This window comes from Eschrichtius robustus, chromosome 2 (genome assembly GCF_028021215.1).
Source record: "Eschrichtius robustus isolate mEscRob2 chromosome 2, mEscRob2.pri, whole genome shotgun sequence".
NCBI classification, from domain to species: Eukaryota; Metazoa; Chordata; class Mammalia; order Artiodactyla; family Eschrichtiidae; genus Eschrichtius; species Eschrichtius robustus.
Genome location: NC_090825.1, coordinates 159,791,658 through 159,812,331, shown reverse-complemented (window position 1 = coordinate 159,812,331; position 20,674 = coordinate 159,791,658).

Here is a 20,674-nt window from a genome sequence, read left to right as displayed (position 1 = left end):
TTGGGCAGGCTGAAAATCAGCGACTTTTCTTATATCTTCCTGAGAACTGAGGTTGGTGGGCAAATTGCAACACTGAAATCTGGAGAGACAGGCATATCCAGAGAGATACAGCCGAGATCTGCTTACCTGGAACAGAAATTACTGAAGCCATAAACTGGTAGAAATATTTAAATGCTCATTTTGATAAATTGCTGAAGGTTGTGTGGACTGTCTTGAGAGTGAGAAACTCCTGGGGGGCCACAGTCTTAAGAGCCCCCCACATTTCCATTGTCATTAGATCCAGAAACCCGGTTGGATTTGCGTGGTGGCGACCTGAGAAATATTCCCTCAGGGCTCTAGTGGAGGAAGGGTAACCATTGTGAAATACACCCAGAGTCTTCTCCACCAAAAATGCCTACTCTCCTGGGGAAAAGAGTTTCTCAGAGTCTTATGCTAGCCAAGGTAAGGACATTCCTCCCACTTTAGCCCCCTCTAACCTTCCTGTCTCACTAAGGAGGAGAAAACAGTCAAAGAGATGGGGTTGGGGGGGATTCAAGGAAAAAGATTGGGAATGGTGCAACTAGAGGAGGGAGTATAGGGCAAGGAGCTTGGGAAAAAGCTATACCACCGGATAAACATTTGCCCTAGACATAGGCCTACTAAGACTGGGATTTAATTGGAAGATTATAGAATCCTCCTCCCCCATCCCTACTCCCACCCCCACCCCACAGCTTGCCAACACACCAACAACACTGGATTACAGCAGAAAGAGAGATACAGACTCTCCTCGAGGAGGAGTGTTTAGGGAGTGTTTAGTGTTTTATCAATAGTGGAGACAAAAACAAGGATACTAGAGGAATTTGAAGCCTCTGGCACCTGTGGTTGCCCAACTCCTAGCCAAGTTAACATAAATCTAGCGGGATAAAGCACCATGACCATGTGGGATTTATCCCAGAAATTGAAGATGTGTACAGCATAAGAAAAGCAATCAATATAATACACTGCATTAGTAGAATGAGGGCAACACACACACACACACACACACACACACACACACACACACAACCATCTTGATGCAGGAAAAGCATTTCACAAAATGCAAAATCCAATCATGTAAAATTACTGAACAAGCCAGGAATAGAAGGGAATTTCCTTAACATGATAAAGTACAGTAATGAAAAATCCACAGCTAACATCATATTGAATAGTGAAACACAGACAGCTTTCCGCCTAAGATTAGGAGCAAGAAAAGGGTGCCGATTTTGCCACTTCTATTCAACACTGTACTGGAAGTTGTAGTCAGAGCAGTTAGGCAAGGAAAAGAAATAAAAGGCATTCCAATTAGAAAGGAAGAATTTTCTCAATTTGCAAATGACATGACTTTATATATAGAAAAGCTGAACAACTACCAAAATTCAATTAGAACTCGTAAATGAATTTAGCAGTGCTTCAGGATATAAGATCAACATGTAAAAATCAGTTTTATTTCTATATGCTAGTAATAGAAATTTTAAAAGGAAATTAAAGGAATTTCATGTATAATAGCATCAAAAAGGATAACATACTTAAGGAGAAATTTAACCAAGTAGGTCCAAGACTTGTACACTGAAAACTACAAAACACTGTTGAAATATATTAAAGAAGACCTAGACCTAGACCTAAATAAATGGAAAGATATTTGACATTCATGCATTGGAAGACATAGTATTGTTAAAATGACAATACTACCAAAATGATTTACAAATTCAATACAAATCACTATCAAAATTCCAATAGCATTTTTGCAGAAGTGGAAAAGCAGATCCTAAAATTCATATGCAATTGCAAGGGATCCCACATAGTGGAAATAATTTAGAGGAAGAACACATTTGGAAGAAGAACACTTCCCAGGTTCAAAACTTACTACAAAGCTACAGTAATCAAAACAATGTGGTATTGGCATATAGAAAAACATATAGCTCAGTGGAATCAAATGGAGAGCCTACATATCTATGGTCAATTGATTTTTGACAACACTAAAAAGACCATTCAATGGGGGAAAATATAGTCTCTTCAATGACTCGTGCTGAGACTACTGGATATCCACATGCAAAAGAATGAATCTGACCCATACCTCACAACACATACAAAAATTAACTCCAAATGAATCAAAACCTAAATGTAAGTGCTAAAACTATTTTAAAAACTATAAAATTCTTAGAAGGAAACATAGGTGAAACTCTTCATGACCTTGAATTAGGCAACATTTTCATAGATATGACACAAAACACAAGCAAACAAAGAAAAATTCAATAAATTGAACATCATCAAAATTAAAACCTTTGTGTATCAAAAGACACTATCAAGAGAATTAAAAGACAACTCACAGAAAGGAACAAGATATTTGCAAATATTTTCTAAAAGCCTCATGTCTGAAATATTTTTTTTAAAAACTCATAAGGTGACACAATCCAAGTAAAAAAGACAATCCAATTATAAAGGGGCAAAGTAATTGAATAGACATTTTCCTAAGGAAGCTATACAAATAGCTAATAACCAAATGAAAAGATGTCTGACATCATTAGTCATAATGCAAGAAATGCAAGTCAAAACCACAATGAGATATCATATCACACCCATTAGGATGGCTATTTTTTTTAATAACAAATGTTGGTAACGATGTGGAGAAATTGAACCCTTGGGCATTAATGGTGGGAATGTTAAATGGTGCAGCTGCTATGGAAAACAGTTTGGTGGTGTTAAATACAGAATTACCGTAGACCAAGAAATTCAACTCCTAGGTATATACCCAAGAGAATTGAAAACATTTGTTCACACAAAAACCTGTTCACAACTGTTCATAGAAGCACTATTCACAATAGCCAAAAGATGGAAATAACCCAAGTATCCATCACTCAATGAATGGATAGACAAAATGTAGTATATTCATACAATGAAATATTATTCAGCAAGAAAAAGAAATAAAATGCTGATACACGCCACAACATGGATGAATCTTGTAAACATTATGCTAAGTGAAGGAAGCCGGACACAAAGACCACGTATGATTCCATTTATGTGAAATATCCAGAATAGGTAAATCCAAGAGACAGTAGATTAGTGGTTTCCAGTGCTGGGGAACAGATGAATGGGGAGTGACTGCTTAATTGGTACAGGGTTTTCTTTGGGGGATGATGAATATGTTCTGGGGCTACATAGTGGTGAGGGTTGTGCAAAAGTAGTTGTACTAAATGTCACCGAATTGTGTTGACTGAAAACAAATAGACTGCCAGATATTTCTCCAGAAAAAATAGGTTTATTCAGCAGAGAATTACAGTTCAGTGTCTGCAACCATGGCAAGTCACATGCAAGTCCCCCAAATAGTGAGGGAAGTAGAACTCAGACATCATCTGCTTCAATTCTGGGACATCTTTACTTTCAGATCACCAGATGATGTGCAGGTCCAGTCAGGGTGGGAATTTTAGAGTCTTCAGTAAGACTGGGTTGTTATTTGGTCCAAACCAGAGCATTCTCTTGTTATCAAAAAACTTGTTGAATTTCCAATCTTGTTTTTCCTTTTCTGAGGCCAATTGTTGGAATTCTCTGGGCCAGTTTTCCTCAGTTATCATTTGGGGAAATATCCCTTTGGACCATGACAGAGGTTTGGCTGGTTTTGGTCCCTTTAATAGCAGCATTCCTTGTGGAAATGTCAGTAAGATAAATTTCCCTTAGCTTCTAGAGAGTCAAGTTTAGAATGTTCTGAAATCTTAATGGCTAAAGTGGCAGGTAAAAGTGTTGCATCCAATAACACCTAAACATAGGGGCCATTTTAAGTTTTATTTCAGCTGGAAGTAAGGAAACCATGTTGCTTCTACAACATTCCAAAAGCATGAGCTACACCAAAAGCATATCTACTATCAGTATAAGTATTGGCAGTTTTGCCCTTGGCTAAAGTACAGGCCTGTGTAAGAGCTCAAGCCTGTGTAAGCCTATTAGGCTGAATTACCCATAAGTAAAGATGCTGCCTCAACAACCTCAAAGGAAGTTGCAGTAGAATACCCAGCACGATATTTGCCACTGTCACCTTTTAAATAAGAACCATCCGTGAACCATGAGAAACCAGTGTTACCCAAAGGAATTTCCTGCAAATCATCAAGTGGAGTCAAGAGGAGGTTCTTCAGGGCTTCCCTGGTGGTGCAGTGGTTAAGAGTCCACCTGTCAATGCAGGCAACATGGGTTCAAGCCCTGGTCCAGGAAGATCCCACATGCCACAGAGCAGCTAAGCCTGTGTGCCACAACTACTGAGCCTGTGCTTTAGAGCCAGCGAGCCACAACTTCTGAGCCCATGTGCCACAACTACTGAAGCCCGCGCTCCTAGAGCCCGTGCTTCACAAGAGAAGCCACCACAATGATAAGCCCACGCACCGCATCAAAGAGTAGCCCCCGCTCACCACAACTAGAGAAAGCCCTTTCACAGCAACGAAGACCCAATGCAGCCAAAAATAAGTAAATAAAATAAATAAATTTCTTAAAAAAGAGAAAGAGGAGATCCTTCAGCGTTAAGCAGTTGTGAGGGACTTCATGGGTGATGGAGGGGAAAAGAGTAGTAGTGCTAAGGTTATTACAACATAAAAGAGTTATATGAGGAGCAGTTAACAATAGGACTTCATAGGAGGTGAGGCGGCTAACTGAGAAATGTTGAGTGTGATGAGAATTCAGGAGAGCTTCTACTGCATGAGGTACAAGGATGATTAAAGGGAATCCCACAATGATTTTCTTGGTGGCCTCAACCAAAAGGGCAGTGGCTGTAATGGCTCTAAGGTGTGCCATAGGGTCCACCTGCTGGCTATAATACCCTGTGGGTCAATGGTAGTCCCTGTGTTTTGGGGTGAGTATCCCAAGGGCATTCCCTTCCTTTTCATATACAAAAAAGAAAAAGAGGATATGATAACTGGGATTCCCAAGGGCAGGTGGGTTTATCAAGCTCTCATTTAAGGCCTGAAATTTTATGCTGTTTGGCTCTTCCCATAAAACTGGGTCAGAGTTGTTGTTGTTGAGTAAAACATACAGAGGTTTGGCTATAAGAGAGAAATTTGACTAATAAGAACCTGCTGTATAAAATAAATAAATAAATAAAAATTTAAAAATAGAGAGAGAAATTTGGAATACACTTTCAGCAATAACTGACTAGCCTGAGAAAACCTTGCAGTCAATGCTTAGATTGGCTTTTGGGAAACTCAGGACACCATGAAGCCTATCTGGAACTAGGTATAGCTCTTGTTCTGATATCAGATATCAACTCTTGTTCTGATATCAGATGCCCTAAATATCAAACCTGGGTTTGGGCAAATGGCAATTTTTCCTTGGCAACCTTGTGTCCCTTTAAGGCTAAAAGCTTTAGGAAGCTTTTAAGGCTAAAAGCTTTAGGAAGTGGGTGCTGTCTTCCTGTCTCCTCTTCCTGAGGAGAGCAAAGAAGCAAATCATCCACATGTTGCAACAAAATAGAACTTCTGGGAACTTTACATTATCCAGATCAGCCTTGAGAATTTTTGAGAAGTAAGAACTCAGTAAAACCCTGAGGCATTACTGTCGCGGTGAATTGTTTTTCTTCCAAGTGAAGGCAAAAACGATAGACAATAGTCCATCTTCATCAACTGGAATACTAAAGAATGTACTGCATAAATCAAATTACAGTAAAAAATTTACATCCAGTGAGAATGGATGTTAGTAAAGTATGAGGATTAGGAACAACAGGGTGTGGAGGGATGACAATGTTGTTTATTGCTCTGAGGTCCTGAACAAACCTCCACCCTCAGCCCTTGGGTTTCTTCATTAGTAAAATAAGGGTATTGCAGGAACTATTACAAGAAATAATGAGTCTTTGAGACTTGTAATGTCCTATTATGGGCTTTATGCCATGAAAGGCTTCTTTACTTAATTCTGGGAGAGGTTTTGAGGGATCTATTTGAATTGATGAATTTTGCCAATATCAGTTGGAGATTTTGCCTATAAGGGGGGGTGGTTGTTGGTTCAATAGGGACAAATGATCAGTGTTTCCAGAATCAGCTCAGAGACAGAGCTGATAAAAGATGTCAAAGAGTCATTTAATTCATCTGGTTGGCTGCTTTGATAACTACTGTCAAATTCCAAAATTATTTTCCCCTTTCAGGGGAAAGGAATTTTAGCATGATGCTTCTGTAAGAAGTCTCAGCCTAATATAAATAGATAGCAGCAGAGGAACTAAGGAGAAAAGAGTGTGTGTTTCTCAAAGGGCCTAAACAAAAGGGAATCAGTTCACAGGCAGGAACCTCTTGAGGTTCATTAGAGATCCCCACTATTTGAACTGTATTAGTACTCCGAGGCAGGGGCTGCTTTATAGTAGTGGAGTTGAGCACCGAGAGTGTGGCTGCAGTGTCAATTAGGATGAGAAGAGATCCGTCCCAAATCTGAAGGAATGTTTCTCCAAGCTGATTAAGAGGGAGAATTGGGAAGAGCCCCTGTAGTTCCTTGGAGCCCCACAACTGGGAATTGGGAGGAAGCTGGAAAGCCTGGTTAGAGGGCTGATGGTGACTGAAGGGCTTGAATCTGTAACAATCTCTTTTCCAATGCCCTGGCTCTTTGCTCTAATAGCAGAAACTAGGATGGTTTTTGTTTCATTTAGGGAACTTTATTTGCTGAAGTTTAAGATTAAGAATATTGGCAGTTTTCCTTTTAGGTGACTCATCTACAGTGTGAGAGAGCTGGTTTGTAAGATTAACTAAATCTGGAGTGGACATCATTTCCCATTCCATCCTGTTCTTTTTTACTGGAAATGAAAGACCCTGGTTCAGACAATTAATAAACAGAGTTAAATCTACCTGGGTGGGATCAACATCTGAAGGAAGACCAGAATTTTCTTTAAAATAATCTGAAGTTGATTGTAATAGCTATGAACAGAGTCATCAGATTTTTGTGTGTTAAGCCTGAATTTTATTCCAATCAATAGGCTTTGGAAAAGCCCTAGGAATTGCCCGATGAAGCCACCTAGCAATTGCCTTGGCCTGACCATATAAGTTAGCAGGTTGCTATCCTGGTTGTAATTCTAGAGACCTTTCAGGACTTTACCAGTCAGCAATTTTCATCCAATGCTGGGCCTGGCCTTCACCAACAAGCATATGACCTAGCTGATGTAAGTCAGAGAAACAAGATTGGTAAGATTGTTATATTAAATTCCTCAGCAAATCTCTGAGGATCTTTGGTTACTTTGGGAAACTCTTTAACTATGGTTCGCAGTTCAGTTTTAGCCCAAGGAATATTTAAAATTACGGGTTTAACCTCTGGATCCTCAGAAAGCTAAATTCTAAAGGGACAGGTTCTGATAGATTCAGAGGAAAATGGGGTGAGGAGATTTTCAGGGGGAAAGGGAAGTTCAGCGAGAGAATTAGTGTGGAGGAACTGAGGGTACAGAGGAGGAATAGGCAGTATAAAGGGGAAGGAAAAAGATGGCCCTGAAGGCAGGGCCTGAGCACAAGGTCCCAGAGGAGGGGAACAAGATGGTGCTAAAGGCAGAGCCTGAGACAAAGAGGCTACGGAAGAAGAACGTGAGGCTTCAGAAGCTATTTTATCTTTCTTTAATCATTTGTTTGCCTCAATTAATCTTAAAATCTTATTTTGCAGAGAGGCAATTTTAGGCTCCTGATAACATTTGGAAACCTCAAAATACCAATTAAAATAAGTGTTTTGTTCAGTTTTAGAAATTTTATAGCTAAGGTTGTCCAATTGGGTTTTAAGAAAGGTAAGTTTGGGGATTTCAAAGGTTTCCCATAATTGCCTTTGGTTAGGTTGGTCTAATTTCGGAGTGCAGTGAGCAGCAGCTGGAAGCAAGACCATGATTGAACCCTGATTGCGGCTGTGAGAGTGCCAAATCTTAACCACTAGACTATGAGGGCCAGCAGATAAATTCTGAGCCCCACTTCTTGTCTGCCTTGAAAAAAATTTTGACAAGGAGACAGAAGGTAGAGAGGAAAGTAGGTGTATGTTAGAAAAGCAGAGTACATGCCAACAGAGGCACGGGTGAGTTCAGAGAAAAGTCACGCCTCTGGGAAGTTTAAATCATTTGTAAGGGGGCAGTCTTCCAGGTCTTTGTTTTTCTCTGGCCAATCATCCTGCTTTGTCCTTTGACTCAGGGCCCGCCCCTACGTGCACACGCATACTTTAGCCAAGATGGATTTTAGCACAAGGACCTTTGGGAAGTTAGTAAAACTTAGTATAGTCTGGTGTCCCCTCCCTTTTTGACCCCCGAGGATCCTATCTGTGCATGTGCAGTCAAGATCTCCCTGACCCCCAAGGACGAGAAATATGTGACCTCTTGATCTTTTACCCAGGCAGTGCTTAGCCTATTCCTGTTGTTATTTCTGTCTTGAAGTATAAACAGGAGGCTGGCTACAAATGTCTAATCTGGAGCCCATCTATACCCTGTCTCAAGAAATATGTACAGGAGGCTAGTTGTAAATGTCTGGCCTGGGGCCCATCTATCTCCTGCCTCAGGTCCACATAGAAATGCATATGAGGAAGGACCACAGATTTTAAACATAAAATCAGCCAGGGTCCCTGTGGTTGAGGGGTGGGGGGGAATGCTCCTTCAAAATGTTTAGATAACTGGGATCCTATTTCCCAGAGGTCTTTCTCTAGAATAGAAGGATAATTTACAAAAAGCCCTAACAGCTCAAACAGCCTGCAGGCCTAACACCAGCCAGTTCCAAGGGCACGGCCTAGTTCTGAAAGACTCAGGCCAAATGCTTAACAGCACAGATCCAACAGAAGAGCCCCTGTTCCAATGGGAATCAGGCTGAAGGCAAGGGAATTCCAGTTGGAGCAGCCTGATTTCAAAAGAGTAGGGTCAATGTGCCAAATAAACAAGGCTTTAATCAGAAAGGACAAAGCCTTAATATAGATCCTGAATAAAACCTGGAGATCCTCAAAGCAAAGAGGGCAGAAGCTCAGATCCAGGAGAAAGACTTACCCTCAAACCCCAGGGTCCCAGCAAGCATCAATGAGGTTAGTGTTGGTATCACACCTGTTTGCTTGCCCACCTTCCAGTTGTTGGGGGTCTTCTCTGGGTCCCTGTGTGGGCCAAAAATGTTGACCTTAAATAGACTGCAAGTTATTTCTCCAGCAAAAATGGGTTTACTCATGATCATCAAAGAACTGCAATTTGGCGTCTGCAACCATGGCAAGCCACATGCAAGTCTTTCACATAAGGAGAGAGGGGAAAAGGAAGTTGGGAGGGTTTTAGTAAACAAAGAGTTCCTTGGAGGAATTGAGAATTCAGAGTATAGTGGCTTCTCATTGAATTGTGACAATCGTTCGTTGGCTGAGCTCTTGCCAGACAAGAGGAGGAAGTCTTCTCCCTTTGGGGTTCCACTATGGTTGTAGAGTGTGAGAGCTCCCCCTTCTGGCCTCCTTTTAGTTGAGGTTTCTGTTTATTAATTTTTTTAAAAGATTTATTTATTTTTGGCTACATCGGGTCTTAGTTGCGGCACGTGGGATCTTTGCTTGGGGCACGCGGGATATTTCGTTGCGGCGTGCAGGCTCTTCGTTGTGGTGCGCGGGTTTCTCTCTAGTTGTGGCGTGTGGGTTTTCTCTCTCTAGTTGTGGCGCACGGGCTCCAGGGAATGTGGGCTCCGTAGTTTGTGGCACCCTGGCTCTAGTTGAGGTGCACGAGCTCAGTAGTTGTGGCATGCGGGCTTAGTTGCCACGCAGCGTCTGGGATCCCAGTTCCTCAACCAGGGATCAAACCCGCATCCCCTGCATTGCAAGGTGGATTCTTTACCACTGGACCATCAGGGAATTCCCCTGTTTATTAATTTTTACAAGCATCATCATCCTTTGATTGAGCATTACTTGGCCTCCTGTCCCTCCTGGCAAAGTTGCAGCAGGTGCTTCTTCCTTCACAGTTTCTTTGACCATCATAACATAGATACATGTTATTATCTCTGTGTCTCTTTCGTTGCTTTCTGCACATGTCCTAGGAGATATTTGTCAAAAAGAAAGCACTTCTCTGTGTCGATCCCACTTTCACAAGTCTTCCTCTTAAACAACTTTTACTGTCATACACACACACACACACACAAATATGTCACTTTATTTTCACTTTTCTAACAATAAAGAATATAAGGCAAAAAATATATGAGAATTGCATCACTTGTCCAATATTGCTTTCCAGGGGGAGATTATGAGCTTTGTGAGAACTTCACTTGAATGTGTGGCCAACTATAGGGCTCCATTCACTAGTCCTGAAGGTGAAAAATCCTTCGAGGAGGTCGAGACCTTTGGGCTTGTTTGGGAAATCCCAGGTGATTGGTGGGGCTCTGCCAGGTCCCTTGGGTGTGTGCCAAGGACACGTTGATAGACCACTTAGGAAGGTGTAGTCACTGGCATACCAGGATGTGGTTGTAGCACTCCAACCTGGGCTCAGTGGCCCTTCCCCATGGGACTAACTCTTGGTGCTGAAGGGAGCCATTGTGCCCTGAGGAAGATGCCCAAGAGCTCCAGATCCCCCAAGGATGCAAAGACCTTCAGTGGCTCTCCTCCAGAGAGCAGACAGAAGAAGCCGACCCAGGCTCACCAAGGGCTCTGGGGGCTGCCACTGGGGTTTTCATCTATGGGCAGGGAGCTTCCTGGGATGGAATGACCCTAACCCTCAACCCCCCTCTCCCTGTTCCCCATCTGCCACCGGATGCTAGCAACAACTTCACACTGTTTGAGGGCATGGAAGTCTCCAGGAGTCTCAGTGGAATACCATGATGCCCTGTTGGCATGATGACCCAGAAGTCAAGGGCACCTCTTACCCCACATTCCCCCAGAAACCAGTCAGGCGAGTCAAGATGCCCTAGATTTTAGGATGTGTCTCAGGAGCACCTGACTTATGCTCATAATTTCCTCTATCTTGTACAAAGGAAATAGTGTATTTATAACTGATATATAAGGCTCTTGTCTAATTTGGTCATCAGTGTCTTCTCTGGATATGCTTCTAGTGATTAATTTATTCTTGTTATTGTTGGAACTGAAGTATTTTACTTTTGAACTGAGACAAATGCTGTCAATTTTAATTATTTTTAAAAAATTCACGTATAATAGCTCAGAGGAAGAAGGTTGTCATCATGAACCTTTATATATGGTGAACCCCCAAAACAACCATTGAACTTGGGGAAAGAATTTATTTGTCCATTTTTTTAACAGAATTCAGGGAAAAAATAAGACATAACTATAATTTTTTTTAATCCTCATTGCCCTTTGCCTCTAGGTTTCTTTCTATACATTGAAGAGATCATCTTCATACCACTTCAGGACCTATGCATATAATATCACCTGTCCTTGGAATGTTCTCCAACAAGAAACTTTTTTTTTGTCAATTTGTTTCTTTTTTTAAAAATTTTTATTGGAGTATAGTTGATGTAAAATGTTGTGTTAGTTTCTGCTGTACAGCAAAGTGAATCAGTTATACATATATCTGCTCTTTTTTAGATTCTTTTCCCATATAGGTCATAACAGAGTATTGAGTAGAGTTCTCTGTACTATATAGTAGGTCCTTATTAGTTATCTATTTTATATATAGTAGTATGTATATGTCAATCCCAATTTCCCAATTTGTCCCCTCCTCCATTTCCCCCTGGTAACCGTAAGTTTGTTTTCTACACCTGTGACTCTATTTCTGTTTTGTAAATAAGTTCCGTTGTACCACTTTTTAGATTCCACATATAAGCACTATCATATGATATTTGTCTTTCTCTCTCTGACTTACTTCACTCAGTATGACAATCTCTAAGTCCATCCATGTTGCTGCGAAAGACATTATTTCATTCTTTTTTATGGCTGAGTAATATTCCATTGTATATATATATATATATACCCTATCTTCTTATGCACTCCCCTGTCGATGGACATTTAGATTGCTTCCATGTCTTGGCTATTGTAAATAGTGCTACAATGAATATTGGGGTGCATGTAACATTTCAAATTATGGTTTTCTCCAGATATACCCAGGAGTGGGATTGCTGGATCATATGGTAGTTCTATATTTAGTTTTTTAAGGAACCTCCATACTGTTCTCCATAATGGTTGTACCACTTTACATTCCCACCAACAGTGTAGGAGGGTTCCCTTTTCTCCACTCTCCAGCATTTGTTGTTTGTAGACTTTTTTGATGATGGCCATTCTGACTGGTGTGAGATGACACCTCATTGTAGCTTTTTTTTTTTATTGGGGTATAGTTGTTTTACAATGTTGTGTTAGTTTCTACTGTACACAGTAGAAGTGTAGAGTTCCCTGTGCTTTACTGCAGGTTCTCATTAGTTCCTCATTGTAGTTTTGACTTGCATTTCTCTTATAATTAGTGACGTTGAGCATCTTTTCATGTGGTTTTTGGCCATCTGTATGTATTCTTTGGAGAAATGTCTATTTAGATCTTCTGCCCATTTTTTGATTGGGTTGTTTGTTTTTTTGACATGGAGCTGCATGAGCTGTTTGTATATTTTGGAGATTAATCCCTTGTCAGTCACTTCATTAGCAAATATTTTCTCCCATTCTGTGGGTTATCTTTTCATTTTGTTTATGGTTTCCTTTGCTGTGCTAAAGCTTTTAAGTTTAATTAGGTCCCATTTGTTTATTTTTGTTTTTATTTTCATTACTCTAGGAGGTGGATCAAGAAAGATATTGCTGCAATTTATGTCAGAGAATGTTCTGCCAATGTTTTCCTCTAAGAGTTTTATAGCCTTACATTTAGGTCTCTAATCCATTTTGAGTTTATTTTTGTGTATGGTGTGAGAAAATGTTCTAATTCCATTCTTTTACATGTAGCTGTCCAGTTTTCCCAGCACCACTTATTGAAGAGGCAGTCTTTTCTCCATTGTATATTCTTGACTCCTTTATCAAAGATAAGGTGACCATGTGTGTGTGGGTTTATCTCTGGGCTTTCTATCCTGTTCCATTGATCTATATTTCTGTTTTTGTGCCAGTACCATACTGTCTTGATTACTGTAGCTTTGTAGTATAGTCTGAAGTCAGGGAGCCTGATTCCTCCAGCTCCATTTTTCTTTCTCAAGATTGCTTTGGCTATTCAGGGTCTTTTGTGTTTCCATTAAAAATTGTAAAATTTTTTGTTCTAATTCTGTAAAAAATGCCATTGGTAATTTGATAGGTATTGCATTGAATCTGTAGATTGCATTGGGTAGTATAGTCATTTTCACAATGTTGATTCTTCCGATCCAAAAACATGGTATATTTCTCCATCTGTTTGTGTCATCTTTGATTCCTTTCATCTTATAGTTTTCTGAGTGCAGGTCTTTTGCCTCCTGAGGTAGGTTTATTCCTAGGTATTTTATTCTTTTTGATGCAATGGTAAATAGGATTGTTTCTTTAATTTCTCTTTCTGATCTTTCATTGTTAGTGCATAGGAATGCAAGAGATTTCTGTATGTTAATTTTGTATCCTGCAACTTTACCGAATTCATTGATGAGCTCTAGTAGTTTTCTGCTGCCTTCTTTAGGATTTTCTATGTTTAGTATCATGTCATCTGCAAGCAGGGACAGTTTTACTTCTTCCTTTCCAGTTTGTATTCCTTTTATTTCTTTTTCTTCTCTGATTGCTGTGGCTAGGACTTCCAAAACTATGTTGAATAAAAGTGGTGAGAGTGGACGTCCTTGTCTTTTTCCTGATCTTAGAGGAAATGCTTTCAATTTTTCACCATTGAGTATTATGTTATATAATACATAATTTTTAAGGATGGCCCTTATTATGTTGAATTATATTCCCTCTATACCCACTTTCTGGGGAGTTTTTATAATACACAGATTTTGAATTTTGTCAAAAGCTATACCTGCATCTATTGAGATGATCATGAGTTCTTTATTCTTCAATTTGTTAATGTGGTACATCACATTGATTTGTGGATGTTGAAAAATCCTTGTATCCCTGGGATAAATCCCACTTGATTATGGTGTATGATCCATCTGATGTATTGTTGGATTCAGTTTGCTAATATTTTTTGAGTATTTTTGCATCTATATTTATCAGTGATACTGGCCTCTAATTTTCTTTTTTTGTGTGTGATACCTTTTTCTGTTTTGGTATCAGAGTGATGCTGGCCTAATAGAATAGGTTTGGAAGAATTCCTTTCTCTGCAGTTTTCTGGAATAGTTTGAGAAGGATAGGTGTTAACTCTTCTCTAAATATTTCATAGACTTCACCTGTGATGCCGTCTGGTCCTAGAATTTTGTTTGTTGGGAGTTTTTTTTTTTTTTTTTTTTTAATAGACTTTTTACTTTTTTTTTTTTTTAAGTATTTGTTGTTGTGTTTTTTTTTAATTTATTTATGGCTGTGTTGGGTCTTCGTTTCTGTGTGAGGGCCCTCTCTAGTTGTGGCAAGCGGGGACCACTCTTCATCGCGGTGCGCAGGCCTCTCACTATCGCAGCCTCTCCTTGCGGAGCACAGGCTCCAGACGCACAGGCTCAGTAATTGTGGCTCACGGGCCCAGCTGCTCCGCGGCATGTGGGATCTTCCCAGACCAGGGCTCGAACCCGTGTCCCCTGCATTGGCAGGCAGACTCTCAACCACTGCGCCACCAGGGAAGCCCCGGGAGTTTTTTTTTTAAATAAATTTATTTATTTATTTTTGGTTGTGTTGGGTCTTCATTGGTTCGCACGGGCTTTCTCTAGTTGTGACGAGCAGGAGCTACTCTTCATTGCAGTGTGTGGGCTTCTCATTGCAGTGGCTTCTCTTGCTGCAGAGCATGGGCTCTAGGCACATGGGCTTCAGTAGTTGTGGTACGTGGGCTCAGCAGTTGTGGTTCCCGGGCTCTAGAGCATAGGCTCAGTAGTTGTGGCACATGGGTTTAGTTGCCCTGCAGCATGTGGGATCATCCCAGACCAGGGCTCAAACCTGTGTTCCCTGCAATGGCAGGTGGATTCTTAACCACTGCACCACCAGGGAAGCCCCTGTTGGGAGTTTTTAAAATTTTTCTTTATTTATTCAATTTCATTACTGGTAATTTGTCTGTTCAAATTTTCTATTTCTTTCTGTTTCAGATTGTACATTTTGGTAATTTATCCATTTCTTCTAGGTTTTCTGTTTTATTGGCATATAGTTTTTCATAGCAGTTAATTATGATCCTTCGTATTTCTGTGGTTTCAGTTTTAACTTCTTTTCTATTTCTGATTTTATTAATTTGAGTCTTCTCTCTTTTTTTCTTGATGAGTCTGGCTAAAGGTTTATCAATTTTGCTTATCTTTTTGAAGAACCAGCTCTCATTTCATTGATCTTTTGTTTTGTTCTGGTTTTTTAGTCTCTATTTCATTTATTTCTGCTCTGATCTTTATAATTTCTTTGTCTCTGAATACAGTCTTTGTTCTAAAGTCTATTTTTATTATATAAGTATTGCTACAGAAGCTTTCTTTTCATTTCCATTTACAAGGAATACTCTTTTCCATCCTCTCACTTTTAGTCTATGTGTGACTTTAGATCTGAAGTGAATGTCTTGTAGGAAGCATATTTATGGGTCTTGTTTTTTATCCATTCAAGCCACTCTATGTCTTTGGATTGGAGCAAAAAGTTCATTTACATTTAAAGTAATTATTGATAGGTATACACTTATTGCCATTTTAATTGTTTGGGGGTTGTTTTGTAGTTCTTTTTCATTTATTTCTTCTTTTCCTCACTTCCCTTGTGATGGTTTGTGGTTACCATGAGGTTTATATGTAACAACCTATATATATTATTTTAAGCTTAAAATCTCTTAAATTCGAACACATTAAACAATGCTGAATTTTTACTCCCCTCGTCCATATGTACTGTTTTCTGCATCATATTTTACATAATTTTGTTTTGTGTATCCCTTAACTACTTATTATGGGTATAGATGATATTACTACTTTTGTCTTTTAACCTTTCTACTAGCTTTATAAGTGGTTGATCTACACCTTTACTGTATATTGCCTTTACCAATGAGGTTTTTCCTTTTATAATTTTCATATTTCTAGTTGTGGTCTTTACTTTTCCACTTAGAGAAATCCCTTTAACAATTCTTATCAATCAGTTTAGTGGTGCTGAATTCTTTTAGCTTTTGCTTATCTGTAATACTCTTTATCTTTCCTTCAAATCTAAATGATAGCCTTGCCAAGTAGAGTATTCTTGGTTACAGGTTTTTTCCTTTCATCACCTTAAATATATCATGCCACTCCTTTCTGCCCTACAAAATTTCTGCTGAAAAGTCAGCTTGTGGTCTTACAGGAGTTCCCTTGTAGATAACTAGTTGCTTTTCTTGATTCTCTCTTCATCTTTAATTTTTGCCATTTTAATTACAGTGTGTCTTGGTGTGGCTCTCTTTAGGTTCATCTTGTTTGCAACTCTGTGCTTCCTGCACCTGGATGTCTGTTGTCTTTCCAAGGTTAAGGAAGTTTTCAGCTATTTTGTCTTCAAATATGTTATCAGTCCCTTCCTCTCTCTCTTCTCCTTCTAAGACTCCTATGATGTGAATGTTAGTACATGTGACATTGTTTCAGAGGTCTCTTAAGCTACCCTCATTTCTTTTAATTCTTTTTTTCTGTTCAGCTTGGGTGATTGCCACTATTCTGACTTCCAGTTCACTGCTCCATTCTTCTGTATCATCTAATCTATTGTTGATTCCTTCTAGTGTATTTTTTATTGATTATTGTATTATTCAGCTCCATTTGGTTCTTCTTTATATTTTCTAACTCTTTGTTAAATTCTCACTGTGTTCTTCCATTCTTCTCCCAAGTTCGTTGAGCATCTTTATGATTATTTCCTTGAACTCTTTATTAGGTAGACGGCTTATCTCCACCTCTCTTAGTTCTTCTTCTGGAGTTTAATCTTGTTCCTTTGTTTAGAACACATTCCTCTAGCTCCTCATTTTGCCTAATTCTCTGTGTTTATTTCTATGTATTAGGCAGTTCAGTTATGTTTCCCAATCTTGAAGAAGTGGCCTTATGTAGGAGATGTCCTATGGGGTCCAGCAGCACCCTCCCCTCTGGACATCAGAGCTATATGCTCTAAGGGTGCTCCCTATGTGGGCTGCATGGGCCCTTCTATTGTAATGGGGCTGACTACTGTGGGCATGCTGGTAGGCAGGGCTAGCCCCTGGGCTTACTCGGCTGTTAGGCCCTGCTTTGTGTGGAGGCTGCTGGCTTGCTGATGGGTGGCGTCAGTTCACAGTGTGGCTGGCTGCATGGCCTGGGGGACTTGGAGCTGTGGTGACCCACTGGTGGATGGGGCTGGGTCCCAGCAGCTGGCTGTGAGCCTTGGGGGACAAGGCCCAGGACTGGTGCTGGTCCACTGGTGAGCAGGGCTGTGTCCCTCATGGCTGAATTCTGAGCCTGGGGAGTCCTGGGTCTGGTGCCAACCAGTTGGTGGACAGGTAAGCTCCCAGCACTAATAGGCCTGAGGGAGGACTCCAAATGGGGCTTGCCTGCACCAGTGTCCTCATGGTAGAACGAGCTTCCATAAATAGCTCTTGCCTGTGTCTATGTCCCCCAAGGGAGTCCCAGTTGCCTCTTGCCTGTCCAGGAGGCTCTCAAAGATCAACAAGTAGATTTAACCCAATCTCCTTTCAAATTACTGCCCCCACACTGGGTCTTGAAGCATGTGAGATTTTCCATGCGCTGTATAACAACAGAGTCTCTGTTTCCTACAGCCCTCCAACTCTTCCATACACAAGCCCCACTGGCCTTCCACGTCAGGCATTCTGGGGCTCATCATCCTGGTGTAGGGCCCCTAGGCTAAAGAGCCCAATGTGGGGCTTGGACCCCTCACTCCTTTGAGAGACCCTCTGCAATTATGATTATCCTCCAGTTTGTTGGTTGTGGATCTTGACCATACCTTGTCTCCACCCCTCCTGCCCATCTCATCGTGGTTCCTTCTTTATATATTTTGTTACGGAATATCTTTTTGGCTAGTCTTTAGGTCATTCTCATCAATAGATTCTCTGTAAATAGTTGTAATTTTGCTTTTCTGGCAGAACATCTTCTGTCCATCTGTCCAAACATCCAGTCATCTGAGGTTTGTCCTTCTGTCTGATCATCCATGTGTCAGAACAGCCATCTATTAGTATGTCTGTCCATCCTTTGGAACATTCATCTGCCTCAACATAGGCCTTTGCGTCTGAATACAAGCATACTGTGGAGATATTGTAGGTTCAGTTCCAGGCCACCACAATAAAGCAGACAACGCAGGAGAGTCACATGAAGTTTTTGGTTTTCCTGTGCATATAAAATTACATTCACATTGTACTGAAGTATATTAAATGTGTAATAAAATTATGTCTAAAAAATAATGTATATACCTTAATTTAAATGTACTTTATTGCTAAAAATTGCTAAGCATCATCTGAGCCTTCAGCAAGTTAGTTGTAATCTTTGTGCTGGTGGAGGGTCTTGCCTCACTGTTGATGGCTGCTGACTGATCAGCATGGTGGTTGCTGAAGGTGACTGGGGTGGCTGTGGCAATTTCTTAAAATAAGACAACAATGAAGTTTGTGACATCGATTGACTTCCTTTCACGAACGATTTCTCTGTAACAGTCAATGCTCTTTGGTAGCATTTTACCAAGAGTACAACTTCTTTCAAAATTGTAGTCAATCCTCTAAACCCTGCCACTGCTTTATCAGCTAAGTTTATGAAATATTCTTAATCCTTTGTTTTCATTTCAACGATCTTCATAGCATATTTACTAGGAGTAGATTCTATCTCAAGAAACCACTTTTCTTGCTCATCCATATGAAACAACTCCTCCTCCATTAAAGTTTTGTCATGAGATTGCAGCGATTCAATCACATCTTCAGGCTCCACTTCTAGTGCTAGTTTTCTTGCTATTTCCACCACATCCACAGTTAGTTCTTCCACTGAAGTCTTGAACCTCTCAAAAAGTCATCCACGAGGGTTGGAATCAGCTTCTTCCAAATTCCTGTTAATGTTTATATTTTGACCTCTTCCCATGAATCACGAATGTTCTTAAATTTACTTTGCCAAGATCCATCAGAGGAATCACTACCGATGGTATCTATAGCCTTTTTTTTTGCTGCACTGCGTGGCTTGTGAGATTTTAGTTCCCCAACAAGGGATTGAACCCGGGCCCTTGGCAATGAGAGCATGGAGTCCTAACCACTGACCACCAGGGAATTCCCAAAATATATTTCTTAAATAAGAAGACTTGAAAGTCAAAATTACTCCTTGACCCAGAATGGATGCAGGCATGAAAACATTAATCTTGTTGTACATCTCCATCAGAGTTCTTGGGTAATCAGGTGCATTGTCAGTGAGCAGTAATATTTTGAAAGGAATCTTTTTTTCTGAGTGGAAGATCTGAACAGTGGGCTTAGAATATTCAGTAAACCATTTGAAAACAGATGCGCTGTCATCCAGGCTTTGTTGTTTCATTTATAGAACACAGGCAGAGTAGATTTAGCATAATTCCTAAGGTCCCTAGGATTTTCAGAATGGTAAATGAGCGTTGGCTTCAACTTCAAATCACCAGCTGCATTAACCCCTAACAAGAGAGTCAGCCTGTCCTTTGAAGATTTAAAGCCAGGCATTGACTTCTCCTTTCTAGCTATGAAAGTCCTAGATGACATCGTCTTCCAATATGAGGCTATATTAAAAATCTGTTGTTTGATATAACCACCTTCATTAATTATCTTAGCTAGATGTCCTAGATTACTTGCTGTATCTTCTACATCAGCCCCTGCACTTTGATGTTGTAGAGACAGCTTCTTTCCTTAAACTCATGAACCAACCTCTGCTAACTTCAAACTTTTCTTCTGTAACTTCCTCACTACTCAAAGCCTTCATAGAATTGAAGAGAGTTAGGACCTTGCTCTGGACTAGGCTTTGGCTTAAGGCAGTGTTGTGGCTGGTTTGATCTTCTATCCAGACCACTAACACTTTTTTCACATCAGCAATAAGGTTGTTTCACTTTCTTATCATTCATGTGTTCAAAGAAGTAGCACTTTTACTTTCCTTCAAGAACTTTTCCTTTGCATTCACTACTTGGCTAATTATTTGGCATAAGAGGCCTAGATTTTGGCCTATCTGGGCTTTTGATATGCCTTCCTCCCTAAGTTTAATCATTTCTAGCTTTTGATTTAAAGTGAGACACGTGTGATTCTTCCTTTCACTCGAATATTTAGAGGTCATTGTAGGCCTCTAGATTGACCTAATTTAAATATTGTTGTGTCTCAAGGTAGAGAAAGGCCCAAGGAGAGGGAAAGCAGCCTGTCAGTGAAGCAGTCAGAACACACACATTTATTAATTAAGTTCACCATCTTGTATGGGTGCCATTCTTGGCACCCCAAAACAATTACAATAGTAATATCAAAGATCACTGATCACAGATCACCATAACAAATAAAATGATAATGAAAAAGTTTGAAATATTGCAAGAATTATGAAAATGTGATACAGAGACACTGAGTGAGCAAATGGTATTGGAAAAAATGGCACAGATAGACTCACTTCATGCAAGGTTGCCACCAAACATCTGTCAGCACACCTGTCTGCTGAAATGTCTGTCAGAAGAATTGTTTGTCTGAACTTCCCTCTCTGTGAATATCTGTTCATCTGCCTAACTGTCAGTTAGTGGGGACATCCATCCATCTGAACACCCATCTGTCCACATGCCCATCTGCCAGAAAGTCTGTCTGCCAGAAAGTTTCTCTGTCCAAATGTCTGTC